The sequence below is a fragment of the Trichomycterus rosablanca genome, chromosome 4 (genome assembly GCF_030014385.1).
Source record: "Trichomycterus rosablanca isolate fTriRos1 chromosome 4, fTriRos1.hap1, whole genome shotgun sequence".
In the NCBI taxonomy this organism is placed as follows: Eukaryota; Metazoa; Chordata; class Actinopteri; order Siluriformes; family Trichomycteridae; genus Trichomycterus; species Trichomycterus rosablanca.
The window spans coordinates 28,852,387-28,877,114 of record NC_085991.1 but is presented as its reverse complement, the minus strand read 5'-3'; the positions used below and the strand labels follow the sequence as shown (position 1 = coordinate 28,877,114).

At 40.8% G+C, this 24,728-nt stretch overlaps 1 protein-coding gene across 1 annotated transcript in view; it reads right to left on the bottom strand.

The window, feature by feature from the left end:
• dennd4c (DENN/MADD domain containing 4C) overlaps positions 1 to 22,131 on the bottom strand; it is an 86,850-nt gene extending 64,719 nt beyond the window's left edge. Inside the window, exon 1 of the mRNA XM_062994129.1 lies at positions 21,764 to 22,131. The gene's annotated coding sequence lies outside the window, so the exon portion shown is untranslated. The remainder of the gene's footprint in view (positions 1 to 21,763) is intronic.
• Positions 22,132 to 24,728: the final 2,597 nt, after the last annotated feature.

The following is a 24,728-nucleotide window of genomic DNA, read 5'->3' as shown; positions in this document are numbered from 1 at the left end:
ATGCTTGATTTGAACTGAGAGCAAAGCAACAGTAAGGGGTTCAATCTCTCCCTCGCACTGTATTCAATTCTAAACATAAAAATAGTTTTTTTATGCATTCAAATGATTTCTATCAAGAACAGTGGAACTATTACGCATCAAACTCTAGTATAAATGTAGAACTCTTATCTACCACCTGATAATGACACTAATGTTATCAGAAAGAGCTTTGACATACTGGCTGCATCATTATTAATTATGATTAGTATGTTGTCATTGCTTGTAATGAACTGTTTGTTTCTACATTCTGAAAGAAAGTTGAACTGGGTTTTCTTAGGTTGTTTATGCTCATCTTACTGCTTTATATTACAGTCACGTGCACTATATTACACTGTTTTTCAATAAACCGACTACTGTATAAAGACATGATGAAATAAAACTAAGGTGTTATGTAACTCTATTGGATGCTTTATTGGATAACTTTATTGGTTGGAAGCGGTTAAAAGAACTTGGTCAAATTTGCATTTCTAGTTTGTAGCCAACACTGCACAGTCTGCCAGGTCTTAAAGTCTGATTACACTGTTTGACTGGTTAAATTACCTTTTTTATAGAACTAAGTGGAAAATGTGACTGAAATGACCCCAAAATGTACATGTGCTTTTGATCTCATTAGCAAAGTCTTATGTGTCTTCCTACAATGGCGTAATATGATGCCATGTGACTCTCTGTGAACACAGCTCTTCCTAATTTTCAGAACGGGTTTCCCTCAGGTTTGCAGATACAACAGGTCAGGTAATCCTTTAAACAAGCTCTACACTGCAAATTAGTTGATTTTAAGACGTAGCTGGACTAGTAAAGTGATTATTAATATACTATTAAACAGGTCACATTCACCAAATATGTAAAGTAAGCAAAAGAAACAAAATACAATTGTGAACACAATATTATGGGCTAATCAGAGAAGACCAAAAATACCACTGCCGAGATTCCAATGCGAACCTCAGTTGTGCTATCAACTAGCCAGGTGCCTACACGGACACACGATTGTCTGTGACCTCTCGTCTCTGCTGCAATTACGACGAATATTTCACCTGCATAAGGGGTTTCTAATTGCTAATGGCAATGTGTGGCACTCTGTATGCAACAATATAAAAAGTTCTTTGTGAGACCACACCTCTAGCAGGTGAAAAGAAGTGGTCTGTGGCAACGTGTATGTCGGAAGTGGATCAAAGGCTGTGTCATTGTATTTTTAATCAGTAATAAAACAATAAATAATAAGTTTAAAGCTAAAGTCACTAGAAAGAATATATTTTTTAATTTTGACATTATATAAACTTGGCATACACTGATCAATACACTGTATTGAAAATACACTGATCAGCCATAACATTAAAACCACCTCATTGTTTCTACACTCACTGTCCATTTTATCAGCTCTACTTATCATATAGAAGCACTTTGTAGTTCTACAATTACTGACTGTAGTCCATCTGTTTCTCTACATACCTTTTTAACCTGCTTTCACCCTGTTCTTCAATGGTCAGGACCCCCACAGGACCACTACAGAACAGGTATTATTTAGGTGGTGAATCATTCTCAGCACTGCAGTGACACTGACACGGTGGTGGTGTGTTAGTGTGTGTTGTGCTGGTATGAGTGGATCAGACACAGCAGCGCTGCTGGAAATACCGTGTCCACTCACTGTCCACTCTATTAGACACTCCTACCTAGTTGGTCCACCTTGTAGATGTAAAGTCAGAGACGATCGCTCATCTATTGCTGCTGTTTGAGTTGGTCATCTTCTAGACCTTCATCAGTGGTCACAGGACGCTGCCCACGAGGCGCTGTTGGCTGGATGTTTTTGGTTGGTGGACTATTCTCAGTCCAGCAGTGACAGTGAGGTGTTTAAAAACTCCATCAGCATTGCTGTGTCTTATCCACTCATACCAGCACTGCTCTGTAGTGGTCCTGGGAGAGTCCTGACCATTGAAGAACAGCATGAAAGGGGGTTAACAAAACATGCATGGACTACAGTCAGTAATTGTAGAACTACAAAGTGCTTCTATATGGTAGGTGGAGCTGATAAAATGGACAGTGAGTGTAGAAACAAGGAGGTGGTTTTAATCTTAATGGCTGATCGGTGTATATTTAAGTACTCTGGAACACTGGGGGGTCAATTTTACATTTTATTCTTTGACGTACTGTGACTTCACACATGCTGGCAGTATACTTTTTTGCCCCCTTTCATAATGACCGTACATAAACTGCATTACCCAGGGGGCACTATGTGAGGCTTACCTATTCTCTCAACAAGTCTAATACAACACAAGTAACATCAATCCTAATCTAAGAAACGTTAATTCAGAATGTAATACCTAACGATACCAGTTGGAGCACTTGCCATTATGTGAATAAGAGAAGTTCCGGCACTTTCCCCCCACTTTAACCCCAGTTAAAGATTAGCATCTTGCATTTAGCACTGCTGGGGGCCGGTAGGTAACTTAAGCCTTTTAAAGGGATCAATCCACAGCGACTTCCTTTTCTCAAACGGAGAGCAAAGCTCACATTTCCACGTAGTACAACTAAAATGTTTTTACTTCGAGTTTGTTTAATTCTCAACACCATGTCAGCTGCTATGGTTATTATCATGGCTGAATAATAAATTCAGTCTTTAAGCATCAAAGTAGGTTAGATTTGCTTACCTTACCTGTGTGTAGGGCTGTCGCGCTAACCGCAATTTTGAAATATCGCGGGATAGACCAGCCAACCGCAGGGCATGCCAAGCAACCGCATCACCGCGATATTCACGTTTTTTCTTTCTTTCTTCTCCTTTTTTTTTTATTATTTTTTGCAGGGTCCATCTCGTTTTATACGCTTACAATCAGGCGTAATAAATGTTAAATAAATTCATAATGAAAATGAGCTAGGAGCGACATTTTCCCGCAACCTGAACGCATGCGTTGCTGCTGAGTGTCAGGCTTTGTGTTTTAAAATGTAAACAATCGCAACAGGAATTATAGGCAAGTTTATTAATGATTAAATTGAGTTCACACTCAATAAAATACTTGTAATTTAGACTATATTCAAACAGCCTCGGTGTACTAAAACACTTAATGACGGTTAATATGGCATTGCAGCCTGCAAATATTCTCTTGTAGAGTAAAATGTAGTATTATTTTATATATTATATTGTTATGTTAATTATATCTACTAAATAGATAGTTATTAGTGGCGCAATAACCAGGCTAGATTTGCTTTGCTCTGTAAAGTCACATGCAGGATCAGTACACGTGTGTATTAGTGTAACATCGGTAACGCCGGGAACATCACTACCCCACTCAGATCCTCTCTAGACCACATCAGGTGAACATGTTGGTTCTTCTAGCGCGCATGATAACGCAGGTTTAAACTCTTACAGACTTTATTCTTTATTCTATTTTTTTTTTTACCATATTTTGATTAGATGTGCGTTTAAAATATTTAGCCTGAACTCTTTTTTTTTCGTTTCACAGTGCATATCTAGCCTAGGCTAGAAGCTTAATTTAAACCTTTTTTAATAGAGAAAAGACGCGCATCCCTGCTCTGTTCTGTATTTAACAATAAACACGCATTTCATTGGTCTTAAAGCTGTCTCATCTTTGTCATTATAAAGCAATAATATATCGAATCATAGCCTAACAATAAAGCTTGTTTATATAGCTCTAAAATCCAGATTAATTAAGTAATTTTCAAGAAAAAATTTTAAAAAATGGCGATATCACCGCATACCACGATATTGAGACAGGTTGAATATCGCAAGGGGAAATTCTTTCACCGCGACAGCCCTACCTGTGTGTATAGTGACTTACATACAAACTTATATAAAAAAGTCTACAGAATTCTGAGTAGACTGACAGCCATCAACCTGCTAATACTTACTGTGGTCTCCCTCACAGTAAGTGATCGTAACTGGAGCACAAAAGGCTGAGTGCTTTTGTACCGGACAGACACTCCACTATGTAGTGGCAAGGAGGAGGGGTGGAGACATGGACGCTAACCCTGTGCCCTACACCGCCTGTCTCAATTCAATACACTCTTGCCAGCTTTTGTGCGATCTCACGATACTGAAGCCATTCAGGATTGCCTCGCCTGGAGGGAATAGCAATCTGCGTATCTCTCTCTCACACACACACATTTATATTAAAAAAAAACTTTTTATTAACAACAAAAGCCTAAACCAGAATTGCAAAAAAACATCTGAAACACTGAAGTACAACATCATCGTCTACAGCCTTAAATCATTTCCACTAGTTCAGATTATGTAGGTCACATTGACAGTGTGGGGGGGGGGGGGGGTCTGACAGCCTCCCAAACCACATACAGGCCATTTAACAGTATATGATATTTTTAACATCACATATACACTGCCTGGCCAAAAAAAAGGTCACACACTCTAATATTTGGTTGGACCACCTTTAGCTTTGATTACGGCACGCATTCACTGTGGCATCGTTTCCACAAGCTTCTGCAATGTCACAACATTTATTTCTGTCCAGAAGTGCATTAATTTTTTCCCCAAGATCTTGTATTGATGATGGGAGATTTGGACCACTGCGCAAAGTCTTCTCCAGCACATCCCAAAGATTCTCAATGGGGTTCAGGTCTGGACTCTGTGGTGGCCAATCCATGTGTGAAAATGATGTCTCGTGCTCCCTGAACCACTCTTTCACAATTTGAGCCCGATGAATCCTGGCATTGTCATCTTGGAATATGCCCGTGCCATCAGGGAAGAAAAGATCCATTGATGGAATAACCTGGTGGTTCAGTATATTCAGGTAGTCAGCTGACCTCATTCTTTGGGCACATAAAGTTGCTGAACCTAGACCTGACCGACTGCAGCGACCCCAGATCATAGCACTGCCCCCACAGGCTTGTACAGTAGCACTAGGCATGATGGGTGCATCACTTCAGCTGCCTCTCTTCTTACCCTGATGCGTCCATCACTCTGGAACAGGGTAAATCTGGACTCATCAGACCACATGACGACCTTCCATTGCTCCAGAGTCCAATCTTTATGCTCCCTAGCAAATCGAAGCCGTTTTTGCCGGTTAGTCTCACTGACGAGTGGTTTTCATAAGGCTACACAGCTGTTTAGTCCCAATCCCTTGAGTTCCCTTCAAATTGTGTGTGTGGAAATGCTCTTACTTTCACTATTAAACATCCCTGAGTTCTACTGTAGTTTTTCTATGATTTGATTTCACCAAACGTTTAAGTGATCGCCGATCACGATCATTCAAGATTTTTTTCCGACCACATTCCTTCCTCGAAGATGATGTTTCCCCACTGTCCTTCCACTTTTTAATAATGCGTTGGACAGTTCTTAACCCGATTTTAGTAGTTTCAGCTTCTCCTTAGATGTTTTCTCTGCTTGATGCATGCCAATAATTTGACCCTTCTGAAACAGATTAACATCTTTTCCACGACCACAGGATGTGTCTTTCCACATGGTTGTTTAACAAATGAGAAGCTGCATCAGTTAGGGTTAAATAACTTGTTGCCAGCTGAAACATAATCACCCATGCAGTAATTATCCAATGGGAGGCTCTTACCTGTTTGCTTAGTTAAATCCAGGTGGTGACCTTTTTTTTGGCCAGGCAGTGTATTTAGTGTTTATTTATTATTTAGCAGCTATGTGTGTGCTTTTATCCAGCAGTAAGTATCTCAAAAATTAGCACATAAATGTAGATTTGGGACAGCTCCTTGAGAACATTAATCTATTTCAATAAGCTGGGAATCACAGGTTTGCGAAAACTGCTAATGTCAGAAAAAGCTTTAAAATAAGGACAGCATCTTTCTTAATAATAACTGGCATGTTTAGTTAGCACTTGTGTGGACAGTGGTGGCTTAGTGGGTAGAGCTTTGGGCAATCAAACAAAAAAAAAAATTGTCGGTTGAAATCCAGTCTCTGCTATTCAGCCACTGTTGGGCCCTTGAGCAAGACCCTTAATAGTGTCTGCTCCAGGGGCGTCGTACAATGGCTGACCCGGCGCTCTGACCACAGCTTCTACACAAGGTGCGCGAAAAAAGAATTTCATTGCATTGTACACATATACACTGATCAGCCATAACATTAAAACCACTTCCTTGTGGTTTTATCAGCTCCACTTACCATATAGAAGCACTTTGTAGCTCTAAAATTACTGACTGTAGTCCATCTGTTTCTCTGCATGCTTTTTCAGCCTGCTTTCACCGTTCTTCAATGGTCAGGACCCCCACAGGACCACCACAGAGCAGGTATTATTTAGGTGGTGGATGATTCTCAGCACTGCAGTGACACTGTCATGGTGGTGGTGTGTTAGTGTGTGTTGTGCTGGTATGAGTGGATCAGACACAGCAGTGCTGCTGGAGGTTTTAAATTCCGTGTCCACTCACTGTCCACTCTATTGGACACTCCTACCTAGTTGATTCACCTTGTAGATGTAAAGTCAGAGACGATCGCTCATCTATTGCTGCTGTTTGAGTTGGTCATCTTCTAGATCTTCATCAGTGGTCATAGGATGCTGCCCACGGGGTGCTGTTGGCTGGATATTTTTGGTTGGTGGACAGTTCTCAGTCCAGCAGTGACAGTGAGGTGTTTAAAAAACTCCAGCAGCACTGCTGTGTCTGATCCACTCATACCAGCACAACACACACTAACACACCACCACCATGTCAGTGTCTCTGCAGTGCTGAGAATGATCCACCACCTAAATAATACCTACTTTGTAGTGGTCCAGCATGAAAGGGGGCTAACAAAGTATGCAGAGAAACAGATGGACTACAGTCAGTAATTGTAGAACTTTAAAGTGCTTCTATATGGTAAGTGGAGCTGATTAAATGGACAGTGAGTGTAGAAACAAGGAGGTGGTTTTAATGTTATGGCTGATCAGTGTATGTGTTTACTGGTCAGTATTACTGCCACGTTCACTGTGTTACACTGTTGTCAATAAAGCATGAATGCTTGATATGAAACTTATGATACGTTTGGAATTTAATGGGATGCTATAAGCTTGTTAATTAATGGTTAAAAGAAACCTAAAATCTGCACCCCTAATGTAATCACTAATATGTACATTTAAGCACCAACAGGTCACTTGATGGCTGGTTTTGGGCAGCACAAAATGCTATTTTAACATCGGAAATAAAATTAATTTAGTGGCAATTGATGTTGTAGGTTACGTTAATAACAATAGGAAGATTTTGACCCATAAACAAAACAATTAATCATGAATGAGTACACTTTATAACCAAAAGTGTGGACACCTGATCATGAGCTTGTTGGACATGCCATTGGCATCAAAATTAAGTTGTATTTTCTTTGTGGCTAAAACAGCCTTCTTTCTATCGTCCTCCTTTTCACCAGACGTGCGTTTGTGGACTTTTGTTCTCATTTAGTACAAAGAGCATTTGTGAGGTCACACACTGATGTTGGATGCAAAGACCTGGTTTGCAAATGACAAGGTGTTTACTGGGGTTGAGCTTAGGGCTCTGTGCAGGTCACTCGAGGTCCTCCACATCAAATTCAAATAGTGTACAACTGTACAAACAAATCCATTCAAAATAACTCATTTATACAAATAATTCAGCAAACAACATGCTTTAAATCAGCCGACTACTCCTTATCTACTACAACCTGAGCTGTGATATATGTAAGAGTACCTTCAAGTGATCTCTCAGTTCTTAATGGTGGCTAATCAGTGTTGGAACACGGTCCACTTGAAGTAAAAGGCATCAGTAGCAGCGGTCACTGTTGGATATGTAGCACATGCTCCAGCCACCTGTCATCACAATGTGACACTGGCTGTTAAAGAGAGTGTGAACCGAGGTGAAAAGCCTCGCAAAGCTACAAACCTTTCAATTTCAAAAAAAGCTGTTTGCTAAGTAATAATTTGGATAATCATTACCTTAACACACCAATTAATTCCATTTTAGAGCAGATTTTCTTCACCATTCTTTCACATTACACTTGTACACTGTCATCGTCATATTTTGGTCTTGCACCACACATTTCCAGTAAGAGATGTGTCTAGCACCACAGTCACAGTCTAGAAGGCAGTACATGATGCTACAAAATGTATAAATAAAAAAATAATGGCATTGTGTAAATAAAAGATTATAACAAGTTTGTAAGTAGGTGCCTACACATCTATATTCGAGGGTTCTTCAAAAAGTTTTCACACTTTTTGAAAACACTAATAAAATCACTTTTCTACACAGTCTACTTCCAATGCATTTTTTTTCTTTTTAATGCATTTTCTCCCTTTTTTCTCCCCATTTAGCGCGTCCAAATGCCCAATTTGCATCACACCTCCTCTCTGCCTCTGCCGATCCCTGCCCTGACCGAGGAGATCGAAGCTAACCCACATCCCCTCCAACACGTGAGCAGCAAGCCATATGCATCTTGCCACGCACACATTGACGAGTGTTGCGCCACCTAGCGTTGCGTGCGGAGACACACCCTAAGAGCACTCTTTCCTCATCTCCGTGTAGGCGCCTCTAATCAGCCAGCAGAGGTCATAACTGCACCATTCTGACAGAGAGAGACCCACTTCCGACCTTAGTCCCGCCCACCTGAACAACAGGGCAATCGTTGTTCATATAGCTGCTCAGCCTCAGCCGGTAAGGCAGAGCTGGATTCGATACGACGTACTCGAGATCCAGCTCCGGTTGCAGGGTGGTTTTTTTTAACGCTGCGCCACCTGAGCGGCGTCGTACCAACTTTTTAATGCCATCAGCAAAAAAATTTTTGGTTGAGCTAGTAGCCACTGATGCGCCGCTGCTTTCACATCATCATCACATGAAAATCTTCTTCCCCTTAAAGCTTCTTTGAGTGGTCCAAAAAGGTGGAAATCAGATGGCGCTAAATCCAGACTATAAGCTCTCTCAGTCTCTCAGACATGACCAATTACTACTCCTCCTAAATATATATATATATATATATGGTCTGTTTTAATTTCACATTGCAGAACACAAGATTTAATATTTCTGCAAACAATTTCAAAAGCTAACTTGTCAGACCACAAGACACGCTTGCTTTGTCCATGTGTCTATTTCAAGTGAGCTTAACCCAAACAAGTCAGTGGCATTCCTGGACAGTGGTGACAAACAGCTTCAGCCATGCATAGGACAGCCTTATTTGTTTTACACATTTTGGTTATAGTCATGACAGAAATGTTAGTTACTGGTTACACAAGATTCATCAGTTCACAAGTTTAATGTCAAATACAGTCATGGACAATTTTGTATCTCCAATTCACCTCACTTGCACATCTTTGCGTGGGTTTCCTCCAGGAGCTCTGGTTTCCTCCCACAGTCCAGACACAGGGAGAACATACAAACTCCACACAGAAAGGATAGAACCCAAGACCTTCTTGCTGTGAGGTGACAGTGCTACCCACTGAGCCACAGTGCCGCCCAGGACAGTCTTAAATTGCATTTGTGGACATGGCAGCCAACTGTGTCCATACACAGTTTATTAACAGTTTTTACAGTATTCGTAAGCCCATGTGGGAACACCCATTTCAGAAGCATGTAGATTTGTAATTGAATGGTTATCTGTTAAATTGAAGGTTTTAAGAATTCTTACAAAGAGATGTTTTATTGCTTGTTCAGTAATGTTGTTCTGAACATGAAAAGCTCGCTATTCTGACTTTATCCTGGATATGAATCTATTTCAAAAACAAGCATGACAATCTATGGGAACATTTGCTTATAAGTGGGTTAAGCTATTTTAATCACACATCTGCTAGGAGGTGCATAAGCTAAAGTTTACAGCTCAAATCACAAATATTACTGAGAGCAATTAAACATGGCTCTGTTGTTAGTAATGCTACTTTTTTCAATAAGGATGTCCCGATCACGTTTTTTTGTTCCTGATCCAGATCCCGATCATTAATTTTGATTCCGATCTGATACCGAGTCTCAAACTGATACTTGTATTTTCTAGATATTGTCTAGATAAGAACTGGATAATACTGTTCACACAGTGCACACTTCAAGTACATTACAGTTATTCAAATTAATCCAGTGTATATGTTTAACAACTAAATAGCTCTGCAGTGCTGTAGGAAAAAAATGGCCTGCATCCAAGCTATTGCTTAATGTTCTTTTATTTTTACAAGTAGTGCTTAGTAGTAAAACTAGAACACTCAAAATGAAGTGAGATAATTACAGTTTCACTTTGAACTTTACATTCAAAGAACATAATTCTGTTTAATGCAGTGATACACTAAAAATGAACAAAAATCTCCACTCACAAGTGGTGTAGCAGCCTAACTTGAATATAAAAAAACAAATAAGTTACTTAACAGCATTACAGTAAAACCTGAATACCAAAATAAAATGGAAAGTCACTCTTTTGTTATGAAGGAAAGCCAGTTCTTAAAGTGCCTGTATTGTGACAAAGGTCTGATGGACGTTTCTACGTGTCTACGTGTTTTGACCCTTTGGGGCTTCCATAGTGCATGGAATAGCGTGCTTGGCTCTAGCTGTCCGCTATTCGGTACCATAACAGAAGAAGTTAATAAAGTGTTCTGCTCCCGACAATTTGTGAATATACCGTGTATTTATTTCTTTATTAAGCGAGTGCATCACTACGACGCTCGGTTACATAACTAAGCCAATCAGAGTGCTTGATACTGAGATGTCGTTCAGTCTTGTAACACGTAAACTCGTTGCTGTATGTTATGGTCCTGAAGTTTTCATACTCAGATTAAAAGTTATTGTTTTGTAAACCGGAGTGATCCTTGACACACACCATATAAATAGTAAACTTCTACAGTAATGAACGCAGCTCTGCTCCTACCGCCTCGTGAAACGCTCGCATTACAGACATTACACTTCACTGTTGGACTTGTTTCACTTTCCAATTTAGAGTATTTCCGCACAGCGGACATGCTGACGTAAAACAAAAGATCGGGATTAGGATCGGCCTTTTAAAGCCGATACCGATCAGTTAAAAAATGCCTTGATCGGCCCCGATTCCGATCTTTGAGATCGGATCGGGACATCCCTAGTTAGTAGTATTGCTAGAGCTGCACCAGTCAACAGGAAGTGCTTATATTTAGAAAGTGGAAATATCTAAAAGCAACAGCAGCTCAGCAATAAACCAGAAGGTCAGACAATATCACAGAAAAGACCTCCCAGAGTACTAAATGGAACAGCATTAAAAAGGGGGCTGCTCTTAGTTGGTTTCTAGACCAAGCTTACCACAGGAGCCACTAGTCTCGTGTGTAGCTAATCAGCTATGTGGGTCTAGACGAAGACAATCATGTGTGGTGCCAAAAGCTGGCGGGAGTGCTGTGAGACAGGGCATCAGTGAGCTGTAAAGCAATGAAAAGGCATTCTTTAAAGTGGTGAGTCATGCTTCATCATCCAGCACTGAAATCTTAATGTTAGAGATACAAACTACAGTTTCTGTATTCTATAGTCAGTCATTTAAATTAGAGAAGACTCCACTGAGTTTCATGATAAGCCTTTATTAACTGAATAAAGCTTTACATAGCAAACATGTCAGTAATGCAGAAGAGTTATGCCTAGTTCACACTACACGATTTTTGCCCTGATTTTCGCTCGCCGACTGGTCGCCGCTAGATGTGGCAGCTCGGAAGCAACGCGACGTTTGCTCAGGGATCAAAACTCGCCTCTCGATCGCTATGTGTGAACTGTTCAACGACTCGATCCGAGCAGTTCAGCGAGCGCTCGGCGACTCAAGAAAGATATCTAGCATGTTAAATATCTGGACTCAAAATCTTGTCGTGTGAAAAGTGCTGCAAGTGGCAGCGAGTGCTATGTCGAACTACAGCCAATGAGAACGCCAGATACGGGGTGAGGGGAAACCCGGGGGAGGAGTGTAAAAACATGATATGGTTTCTATCAGAATATATCGGCAAACACACGCTTTACAGTATTTGTGATCTTATCGTCCATGCCAAACCATAATACCAACGCTGCATTGCAAAAATATTTATTTACCTCCAACTCACTACAGAACAGACAATCCCTGCTGGTCACGTAGCCCAATTCACTCTGATTCATTTACTTTTCCTATTTGCTTTTACGCTACATATCAGTGCTTATTGCTGACGTACATTTTTGGACATGGTATCACTAAACCCCTTGTCACTTCTCGTGTGTGTTTTCGTGACAAAACATACTTTGGGAGACCAGACAGACTCATCTGAGATTCCTCCTGGTAATAGATCATGTAGTGTGTGACCCCTCTATCGCCGATCAGTCGTGTAGTATGAAATCCACGACGACTGAAAAGACTCCCGACTGCAAGAGACCCAGTTGTGTAGTGTGAACTGTACAGCGATCTGACAGCTCTGAAAGTCGTGTAGTGGGAACTTGGCATAATATGAGGGTGGGTAAGGATCAGATTTAAGGACACGGCTGTTGAATATTATTTTGACAGAATGCATCGAACGATTACTCTACTGCCAATTAGTTAATCAATAACAAGCCTAGTTACAACATAAAACAGCAGAGTTTGGGAAAGTTTGGGACAGCTTCATTTGTTTTACAGCATGATGATACCTTGGTGCACAAAGACAGACTAATGAAGAATCAGTCTGCTGTAAAAAAAAAAGTTGACTAGCCTATACATTGAACAACTTTGGGATGAACTTGAATCCTAACAGTGAGGCAGTCCTAATTGTTTGTTTGTTTGTTTATTAGGATTTTAACGTCATGTTTTACACTTTGGTTACATTCATGACAGAAACGGTAGTTACTCATTACTCAAGGTTCATCACTTTACAAGGTTATATCAAACACAGTCATGGACAATTTAGTATCTCCAATTCACCTCACTTGCATGTCTTTGGACTGTGGGAGGAAACCGGAGCTCCCGGAGTAAACCCACGCAGACACGGGGAGAACATGCAAACTCCACATAGAATGGACCCGGACCGCCCCACTGGGGATCGAACCCAGGACCTTCTTGCTGTGAGGCGACAGTGCTACCCACTTAGCCACCGTGCCGCCCCGGCAGTCCTAATAACATAAAAACGCCAAGTAAAGCATCTTTTCAATTATAAAGGAAAGCGTAAATGTTTGTAATAAAAAATGGGGTGTTCAGGTGTCCACATACTTTTTTTTTTAATGCAATACAGAATTTGTACCTCCAATATATTTATTTATTAGAATTTTAATGTCATGTTTTACACACTTTGGTTACATTTATGAGTTCAAGTTTAATGCCAAACACAGTCATGGACAATTTGTATCTCCATTTCACCTCACTTGCATGTTTTTGGACTGTGGGAGGAAACCGGAGCACCCGGAGGAAACCCACAGACACATGCAAACCACATAGAAAGGAACTGGACCGCTCCACCTAGGAATCGAACCCAGGACCTTTTTGCTGTGAGGCGACAGTACTAGACTTTCAATATACAGTATATAGGAATATAGTCCATCACCTGCCTTTTTTGCAAGCATAAAATTGAAGTTTATTAAATACATTTTGAATGAGTCAATAAATGTTTAAACTCATAAAAGAATAATTCTGATATTCTATAAGTAGCACCTCTCATCTTCAGCATGAAACTGACAGGTACAGCTGCGGTAATTGCCCACAAAAATCAAACCAAAACAGAGCCTGACTGCAGTCAGACGGTAATGATGCAGTGTAGGAGTGACACACCAGTCTGCTGATTGCTAATGCTGCCAGACAGTTATGCAAACATTTTGGAAAATCACTCTCTGCATACTAATAGGTAGTTTTAGCTACTCTAGGGTTTAGGAGAAACAGGGAGGCATACTTTTCCCTCTGCTAATGGAAGATATTCAGAATAAAAGTCATGAGCCATGACCTAGACTGCCAAGAGTCTAAAGTGAGGCTGGTAAAATAGAACAGAACCAGCTGGAAAATAAATGCACTACAAGCATTATTTTTAGTTTTCACTTCATTTTATTCTCCTGTTTTACCATGGCTTTATTCTGGTCAGGGTTGCAGTAAGTCCGGTTTTCCTGGAACCACTGGACGCACTGCAGTAACACACCCTGGATAGGACGGCAAGCCATCTAACCCTAAGGTCGAATCAGTATCAAATAAGTTCAATCTCTAAATCTCTAATTGCTCATCACCCTGTGTTGACAACAGAAGCATCACCATAGCATGCAGGTGTCTGGTTGCCATGGTTTAACCAAGCCAAAAAAAAAAAAAAAAGCAAATACGCCGCTCAGGTGGCGCAGCGGTAAAAAACACACGCTGCAACCAGAGCTGGATCTCGAATACATGGTATCGAATCTAGCTCTGCCTTAGCGGCTTAAGGCCGAGTGGCAATATGAACAACGATTGGCCTGTTGTTCAGTTGGGGGGCGGGACAAAAAGCCAGATGTGGGTCTCTCTCTGTCAGAATGGTGCAATTACGACCTCTGCTGGGTGATTAGAGGCACCTACATAGAGATGAGGAAGGAGTGCTCTTAGAGTGTGTCTCTCCGCACTCAACGCTAGGTGGCGCAACACTCGTCAATGTGTAGGTGGCAGGATGCATACGGCTTGCTGCTCATATGCCGGAGGGGATGTGGGTTAGCTTCGATCTTCTCGGTCAGGGTATGGTTCGGCATAGGCAGAGAGGAAGCACGATGCAAATTGGACAATTGGACGCGCTAAAAAAAATAAATACCATGACAATTTCACCACAAATCACATTCCTGCAGCTCATATTTCAATTTCATGTCTACATAGTGCATCATAGTCTGTGCATTCTACATAACATGGAAACTACGTTTGTTCTAGTGGGGTCAGCCCCGGCTCCCTAGTGAGGTAAAGGTTTTTGTCCTTGCTCAGTTGCTCTGATAGTGGTCCTAATATCATTCTTAAACTAAACAAATCCCCTAGCTAGAAGTTTTTACACTAAATTATGATCTCTCTAGGAGGATTCTTATTAGCTTTACAAATACAGCCCTCAACTTTTGGAACAATGTGCCTTAAACAGATTAATCGAAATGTTTGGCATAAATTAAACAGTAAACCTAATACCAACTGTGAATCATGGGGTGGAAATATCATGGCTTGGGGCTGCTTGGCTATAGGAGAACTTAGCAAGCTCACCATCAAAGAATCCACTACAAATTCTATATTGTATCAGAGGGTGCTGGAGGAAAGTGTGAGATCATCTGTCCAAAAACTGAAGGTAGACCATATAATATGTCAAGGACCCACACATTCCTGCACAATGGTTTGATATGTACCTCTTTGCTCACGTGTTTTCTCACGTCTGCTTATGTTTTGAACATTTCTTCCCATCCGCTTAGAAACTGAAAGGAGACGGTCTGATTATCAGTGAACAATAAACTCTTTACACTAATGTGGTGGAAAACTGCTTTGGGAGGGTTGCCAGGTGGCAAGACAGGACATGTCTGGAGGTGTCTGGAATACATGACTCATTTTTTTTGTCATAAATCTCTTATTAACACAGCTGGACGACTTTCACATCAGTGGTGTATTAAGGTAAACTTGGAAACTGGACTGTCTGGTCAAAAACCAAGGCACATGACAACCCAACTCTATAACATTTGTTGCATTTTCTGTTCGTTCTTAGTGGAAATGTTGATCAAACTGCAATTATTTTTAATGATGGTATATATAAACTATACTATTTTGTTGCTGCTAACTGACCAAAGTATGTATGCCATGACCTGGGGCACTGGCAGGGATTCTGGGCCTTAAGAAAGGGTTTCAAATTGGGCCCAACCACCGCAGGCCACACCAACCCTGAAAATATAACACTGAGCATCATTGTGTACACAGTAGAATTCACTATTTTATGAAAGACTGATACACTCTATATGAAAAGTGCTAAAGGTCAGATTTTACGGTTTAAATGTCATTTCCTTAAAATGAGACATGGTGCTCCACTCCTCACTTGAAGTTCAGTGCTAGCAATTCCCATTAACGTCTGTTTTGGGGGTGAAACGAGCCATTCGCCTTGGCCAAACTGTCGCTACAAAGTTGGAAGCATATAATCGCATAAGCACTCGTCAAGGCTAAAAGACATGAATTCAATAATTATAAGGGGCGTCCCAATACTTTTGTCCATGCAGTGTATATAGTGCCCCTACATAACGAGAAATCACGTGCAAAGTTGAATGGCAGCACTAAGTTCTCCAGACCAGGGGACGACGTTATAAACATGAACATAAACTCTTCTACTCTATAAATACCCTACGCAGTAGAATAACAGCACAGCTGTTGCTAATTATTTAATAACACCACCCATAATTCAATACACTAATGTTTGTCCACAGACATTTGCAGATGTTCTGTTAAACCTAGAAGTACTTTCTGTGGTGTTATCTGATTTAGAGATCTAGAACGATTGTTTAGTTTGTGTGGGTGTGTGAACCTCACCTAAACTATGAAATCATTTATTCAAACACAGTGGCTGAGTGGAAATCTCCCAAAAAGTCCACACCTTTTCTGTATCATCACATGACACACAGGAGGGTGTATGAATTAGGCAATAGTTTAATCATGGGTAAGTACAGTTTTCTCCCACCTCTTAAAAGCCATTGGAACGATCCCGCAGGATTCCTAGGATGCTTCATAAAGCAAATTAACTTGTAAATGTGAGGCACCTGAATGCTATGCGAATGAAAAACGTTAAATCTCTAAACACACATCTTCAATTTTTTTATTTCACAGCAAATTGCATTTTACACAGGAAAAGGCTCATTTCACGACCCGTGAAGTGCTATTCACGGCCATGAATTAGGTCGGGCCTCAGTAATAAGCAAATAGAACAGTAATGGTGAGGGTGTTCATCAAAATTCTGAGCTCTTTATTTGACGTAACTGGTCAAACAATGGTTGAGAACCCCTGTTTCAATGGCGTATTAGGGCGGCACGGTGGCTAAGTGGGTAGCACTGTCGTCTCACAGCAAGAAGGTCCTGGGTTCGATCCCCAGGTGGGGTGGCCCGGGTCCTTTCTGTGTGGAGTTTGCATGTTCTCCCCGTGTCTGCATGGGTTTCCTCTGGGTGCTCCGGTTTCCTCTCACAGTCCAAAGACATGCAAGTGAGGTAAATTGGAGACACTAAATTGTCCATGACTGTGTTTGACATTAAACTTGTGAACTGATGAATCTTGTGTAATGAGTAACTACCGTTTCTGTCATGAATGTAACCAAAGAGATTAAAACATGACGTTAAAATCCTAATAAACAAACAAACAAAGGCGTATCACTGCTTCTAAGGAATAAAAAGTGGTGATTGAGCTCATTGGCATAAAATGCCAGCAGACATTAATCTAAACACTGTAGTATCACATACGTTTGAATTCACCAATGGTTAACCGAGTAGAAGACACATCAAAGACAGCAGTGCCCAGTGGAAGGGACACGCCTACAGAAGCAGTGTCATGTTTCTCTTTCAGGATTCCGGCCATACACGCTGAATCTTGCCCTTCCCACAATGCCCATTTAACTTCTGTCATGAAGTAACTCTTTTTCAATGTTTTAATTCCATCTTTAAGCAACAGCAAGGTCAAAATCTAAATCTAAACACGCACACAAATCTCATAGTAGACTAAACACTGATGTACAGTAGTCTACAATCAGAAATGCAGTCCCAAGGACAGATCTGATAAATCAAAGGTCATTATGATCATAGACCAACAGGTTGACTTCAGCTAAAACATTCAGTGGTAAACTGAACACAAAGTACTGTAGGTGCTTAAAACACTACATTGCCAAAATGCCTCCTAGTTCAGATAGCCACATCCATTTTCAACAAATGTACAAAATCAATTATAAAAAATACCCTGTCCAGGATTTTCCTGCCATACTGTGTACTGTGTACAGGGTGAGAATACAGATTTGAAGCAAACCCCCCAACCTACCTTAAGTGCTCATGTGCCATGAGTATTGAAACAAAAAACAGTAAGGCAATTAGGGATGCACATTTTGCCAGCTTCTTTTAACTGTTAACTGGCAATTAACAGGTATTGATGCATTATTGATTAAAAACAGTGTAATGCAGTGAATGCAACAGTGCCGTAGAACAGTAAAATGAACATAAAAACCTCAGAAAAACTCAGTTCATCTTTCAGAATGGAGATTTTATACAGTTAGTAATGAACAGTTCATTATAAGAGCTAAGAGCATGCTTATCATAACAATACAAGTATATTAAAGCTCTTTCTAAAACATTAATAGTACATTAACACCTAATAATAAAAACATATAATAAAAACATAACACAGTTACACTTCATACTAATGCAAAGCTTCCGTTTGTAATTTTAGAGTAATAGTTTTGACATTGGTTATTCAAATTATACAAAAAAAAAAACACTTCAACTTACTTTAAATGCAGCTGTATACAGCGCAAATAATAGTGGGTCAAGATGGGTCAAATCATGTTCTTACTCTTTACAAACTGTATCTATACTCTCCATTGGAAATGAATTTATATGACTTTTTAATCTTCAACATTAATCAAACAATGACCTGTGTTGAGTAAAGTTGTCACAGAACCAACAGCTGACGGTACTCATGACACATAAATCCCAATATTAATATCATACCATAACACCCAGCCATAAAGTAAGAGGTGAAAGTGTTGATGGTATTAAATGTGATGCAGCATGCCTTTATTGGCATGGTGTCATTTCAAACATGTCAAGTCTTACCGTAAATTCAACTGCATTATTTTAATTGACTTTGATGTGACAGTGAATGTTAGAACTTTTTTTAGCATACGAGGGGCCGTGTTTAAGTCAGTTTTAGTTTTTGAATTGGTAAACCACTTGTTCCACATATGAAAGAGGTTCAAATGAGGTTCAGGATGTGCTTTGCCTGTGTGTCATTATTTTTTAAAATGTTGTAAATCATATCAGCACTTGACAGTGCATAAATTAATAAAACATGTTTACTGCTTATCAGAATGTTAATTCTTTTATTCATTGGGTGCCACAGAGCTACAAGGGTTTTGGGTTCAAGCCTTACCGCCAGTCACTGGCTGAGGAGCTTGGTCTTTCCTTATGGGACTTTAAAGGCTTACTTCTACCAACTTCAGACATGCAGAAGATAAACTAGCTACTCTGTTGATTCCTAGATGTGAGTGTGAGACTTGAGCCAGCAAGTTAAAGGGTAAGTGTGTGATTCCATGTTATGGATTGTCACACAATGTATTTCCTCCTCACATCCAAGATTTTACAGCTGTGCAAACCCACTGCAACTTGGACCAGGATGAAGTGATCAAAAAAAGAAATCACAATGTCATATGTATTGTTTTCTGATTAATGTATTTATGAGCAACATGTCAACATGGCTGGTGGGGTGGCTGCTGTTGACCTGGGTTTGACCCATAGTTTTAGTCACTGTATGAGAAATTTGACATGTTCTTCCCATGTTATGTGTTTCGGCAAGCCGTAGCCTAGTGGTTAAGGCGCAGGACTAGTGATCCAAAGGTTGCTGGTTCAAGCCCCACCACTGGTAGGTTGCTGCTGTTGGGCCCTTGAGCAAGGCCCTTAACCCTCGGTTGCTCAGACTGTATACTGTAACTGTAATGTAAGTCGCTTTGGATAAAGGCGTCTGCTAAATGCTGAAAATGTAAATGTAAATGTAAACAGCCTTTAAGTGTGAGTGAGCTGTTCTGCCATGAATTAATGCCCTGTCCAAGATGTTATACTTCTCTGTGTCCAGTGTTTCTCAGGGGCACCAAACACACCATGAAACTGTTTGTTTGTTTATTAGGATTTTAACGTCATGTTTTACACTTTGGTTACATTCATGACAGGAACGGTAGTTACTCATTACACAAAGTCAGGAGCGGCTCGTTCCTTAGGGCGATCGGGCGACGCACCACCAATTTGGGGGATTTCAGTCTAACTGAAAATCGCCCCCAGATTGCTCTCATAGACTCATGTTAAGGCTCTTTTTTCGAACTGCAGGCGCTGCAATACAATCTGAATGGGTTCCGGGAGGGCTCGCACTTACGTGCTTGCGTCACACGTAACCTGGTGTCGCGATCTCATCACCATGACTACCATCACCTCAGTTCGGAGCAACTCCATCGTGTAATCAGGATAAATGAGCAACTAAAGAATTAGGGCCACCCAGACCAAATTTAAACATCAAGTATCTGGGGGGGGGGGGAATCAAGTTACAAGTAAATTACAAGTAAATAATATAATTTTCAAATTGTGAATTGTGATTGCGCTTATTGTATCTCCCCAATTGTTTAATTGTACTTCTTTATTAATTGCACATCAGCCCCGATGCCAATCTTTATTCTGGAGCTGCTGCACCTAAAATAAAATGCTATCTGATGAAGACTGAATTAAATTGTTAGGGTGAAGGCTTTACTTAATTTTATAATTAATGGTAAAGCTGGTCTCTCTCCATGTTCAAAGTTATTTGTGAAGGCAAACGGACAGATGATTTAAGATGGTAATTATCTAAGCTTTAATTTACCCAATGAACGGGTCACCCTGGCCATCATCGCAACAATTAGACTGCAGATCAGACCGAGACAGGGCGATATGTATGAAACAGAAGGAGACTGCTGCTACCGTGGGAATTAGAAAGCGTTTGGTTATTATTTTAAGTAGTGTTCACTTTTAGTCTTAATAACGCCACGTGTGCGCAGGCATATCAGCATAACAACCTATTTAATACACCGTTGTTTGAGTAGCGCAGTGGGCAGAGCGCATCGCGCATATTTTTTCACCCCAGGTTCGAATCCGGCTTAGGGCGAAACTAAAGTAACACAAGCAGGGCCGGCGCTACGGGGGCGCTACGTGGGCGCTGGGGCGGGCATTGCCCCGACCCCCCAGATTTTCTCACTGCCCCCCTAAGCAACGCAGTCCAGACCCGGGGCTGCATGTCAGTGTGAAGATGGATTATGTAAAAATGTTGTTTGCACTATTGAGAGAAAATGTTACCTATGACGGTGTAAGACCCGTTATATTTTTTATAGGTGCAACCATAACCGCCTACCCCCCCACTCCCGCTCAGGTAAACAACTGCCATCCCACCCCACACCCAATGCCCTCCGCCAACCTGCCAACCCAGGGTGTTCCTTATTTCCAGTTCTGAAAGTTGGCAACCCTACACCCAACTGACCTGAGAAAAGTTGACAGTGGAAATGAAAAAGGTATTAAAATAATATAGTTCTGGTAGCTATTTTTTATTTCTTATGAGGGTTCCTTTGTGACTTCTCACCTCTTTAAAAATGAACTATGATCCCTCACGAAGTGAATGATGGATTAGTCATGGATGGTGCGGCTTTATCAGCAGCCGCCCTGAACTTCCTGGCTGTAATGTGGAGGCGGATGTGTTTGTTAAGAGCTGGATGACGGTGAATGTAGGTAGGTGAGCGACACACCCTGTACCACCTGCAGCACTGTGTCCAAGTGCAGCAGCAGCAGCAAGAACAGGCCTAACGATCAAGCTGCATGCCCAACTGTTGCATCCTGACCATGCTATATACACTCTACACCCGGCCATGTACTGTCTACACTCAGATCAGGTGATCACACCGTACTGTCAGTGAAGACACACCAAGCATGAACGCTTCACTTCTACTTCCATTGTGTTACAACAACCCAAAACAACGCCACGCCATGAATATGCAGCCGGCGCCTTCCAAGGCTCACTAGGTAAAGACGAACCCAAAACACTAAGAACCAAACTGCACGTTTTTCCCTCAGCGCAAATCCTTCCTGTGCAAACTTTGCGTCGAAACAAACTTTTCCACACGTGACCTTTACAAAACACAAACTTTTACAACCAAGAAAGCTGAAGTAGCGTACTTACCAGCTGTTTACAGGTCTGGAGGAAAGCGCGCCGACATTAAGACAACTCAGCGTTCAGCTCGCTCTCTCTCTCTCTCACACACACAGCCTCTGAGCACCGAACCGATGTCCAGTACAGTCCAGAACAACAGCGCAGAACAACAGCGTGTATTCCTGAAAACTTCTCCCCACTTCTCAGCTCACTCCGAGCGCTGTGTGTCGTTGCGAGTGGGCGCCATGTTTGTGTTAGGTTACTTCTCTGAGCACTGAGCAGTGTCGGAGTGCTGGAAGCGGAATGGAGCCGCCCAGAAGAGAGAGCCTCGCTCTGCTGTGTAGTTGTAGTTTTAGACCGCCATGTTTACACGGGTTACTTGTGCCCCCTATCTAAAAGTGCTAGTCAACACTTAACAGGTGTCCCTCTGCTTCACAAAGCACTGAAAAGTTGCTTAATTATTGTATTTTTGTGCGATATTTATTTCAGTTTGTTTGACATATGGACAACTAGTACCAAAATGAATGTTTATAAAACGGATAGTTCCGGTCCTAAAATCTGATTGGCTGAGCCGCGTTCGAAGCCTTTGTAAAATCCCCGATAAACGCACACCTAGGACCACCTCACATCATTCCATATTAATACGCCACTGAATAGAGAAAGTTAATGTTATGTTCGCCCTCATGTTGCCTAGCAACACTGTTAACGAACTACCTGGGGTCGCAGAAGAATGCTTTTTGTAAGTGTTTTTGTAAATAAAAACATTTATAAATTAAACGTTGTATTTTATTATATTTTATGTTTTATAAAAAACTCGAGACCATACCTGTCAAGTCTCCCGTTTTGGCCGGGAAACTACCGTATTTTACCCCTCTTTTCCGCCGTTCTCCCGTATTAGTATTTTCCCGTAAATTTCCCGTATTATATTATAATTTAAAAAAACATTCCTGTGCCTCTCCAAACTGAAATGTCACTAACCTCGCGAGAACTGCCACCCAGGCTGCTGCAAGTGGCAGTTCTCGCGAGGTTAGTGCGGACAGCGGGAACAAACCTGGAACAGGGAGAGATGCAAATGTGTAATGAAAATAAAATGTGTTTCACTTTAAGACAAGCAATGTGTATATATGCTGAAAATATGTAAAATAAATAAATGTGCTTCAATTCCCTTTTGTGTTTTCATTTAGGCTGTATTATAAGAATTACATATGTAGGAATGTTCACAGCATTTCAGTGTCAACAAAGGTAGGCCTATCAGATTCTGATCATCTAATTGTAGTTTGTAAGTGGTTCACAGGTGGTTATTTTAGATTTCTTGTAAACCTGTCTTAAAATGTAAGGGATACTGAACCTCGGTTGGGCTGGTGGGACGGCTCGAAGCACGCGGCGGAAAATTTCCCTTATTTTGAAATCCAAAACTTGACAGGTATGCTCGAGGCCGTGCGTTACTGCTATGATTTGATCACGGGGAAAGACGTTTTAGGCACTCCGCTTCGCAGTAACGCACGGTCTCTCGTGGCTTATTGCTTTAGTATAGTGTATATAATCAGGAACATTTCCCTTTGCGAATGTTTAGTAGAAATGGTAGGTAGCCAAAAAAAACACCTCCTATGTATGTCTGTTTATGAACATAATGACCATAATGTTCAGCAAGACTCAAAAAATTCCATCCATGCTCTCATGAACTGTTTAACTAACAGGCCACAGTGTGTACCCAGCACAGGGAAAGTTCTCACAACTTTTACTAATTTTATAATGGTCAGCAGCATCAGGACACCCTAATAAACTGTAATGTCCCCTTTTCTGTCTTTATATGTTGGACTCCAAGTACAATACTAACCCATAACACCAGCAAAAGTTCTGCTTCTCAATTGTGGGGTGCATTCACACTGGATGAATCTTCTGGCTTACCAGGGAGTCTTCAAAGCAGGAAAAACAATACTATTCCTTTGTTAACCTAATTACGTGCTTAATTTTTATAAGAAAACAATGGAATTTAGAAAAAGCTCTGATATATTTCTGTTTATGAATAGAACATTCAGCAAGAGACTAAAGAAATTAGTCATCCATGATGACTCTTATGAACTATTTAACTAACAGACCACAGTGTGTAAGTCTTTTAGTGGTCAGGAGCATTGGGACTCACCAGCAAACTTTTGTCCCCTTTTCTCTCTTTGTTGGACTTCCAGTACAATACTAATCCATACCACCAGCAAAAGTTCTGCTTCTCGGTTGTGGGGTGCATTCACACTGTGGATAAATCTCCTGGCTTACCAGAGAGCCTTCAAAGCAAGAAAATAGAGATACTATTCCTTTCAAACATCAAATTAAACTTTATTAGCTTAATTATGTGCTGTATTTGTACAAGAAAACAACGGAATTTAGAAATAGATCTGATATATTTCTGTTTATGAATAGAACGTTTAGCAAGAAACTCAAGAAATTAGTCATCCATGCTTTCATGAACTGTGAACTATTTAACTATCAGGCCACAGTGTGTAAGACTCCAAAACCGTCTTACAAGTAGTGGTCAGCAGCATTGAGACACACCAGCCAACTTTAATGTCCCATTTTCTCTTTGCTGGCCTTCTAGTACAATACTAACTGCCAACGTTCTCCAGCTCTGTTGCGTGGTGCATTCACAATGTGGATGACTCCCCCAGAACACCAGGGAGCATTTTATGCCCCTGTTTATTTATGAAAAAGAAATGGAGACAGTGCAGGTCTAAATACCTAGGGTCTCACCTGAATGAAGATTCAACACCAGTGCAGCCCAATAAAAGACCAACACAGATCTTTTAAAAATTATTTTTAATAAAGTATAGGTCCTTTGTGTGCAACAGTCTGCTTATCACTTTATCACAAGAGTGTCACTGGACTCACTGGCACTATATCCAGGAGCACCTTCAGCTACTCATTCCTCTAGGACAAAACACACCCTTCTGTCAACAGCCTCATAGCATGAACAATAGACAGCCTAATCTGCCAACTACAAGTA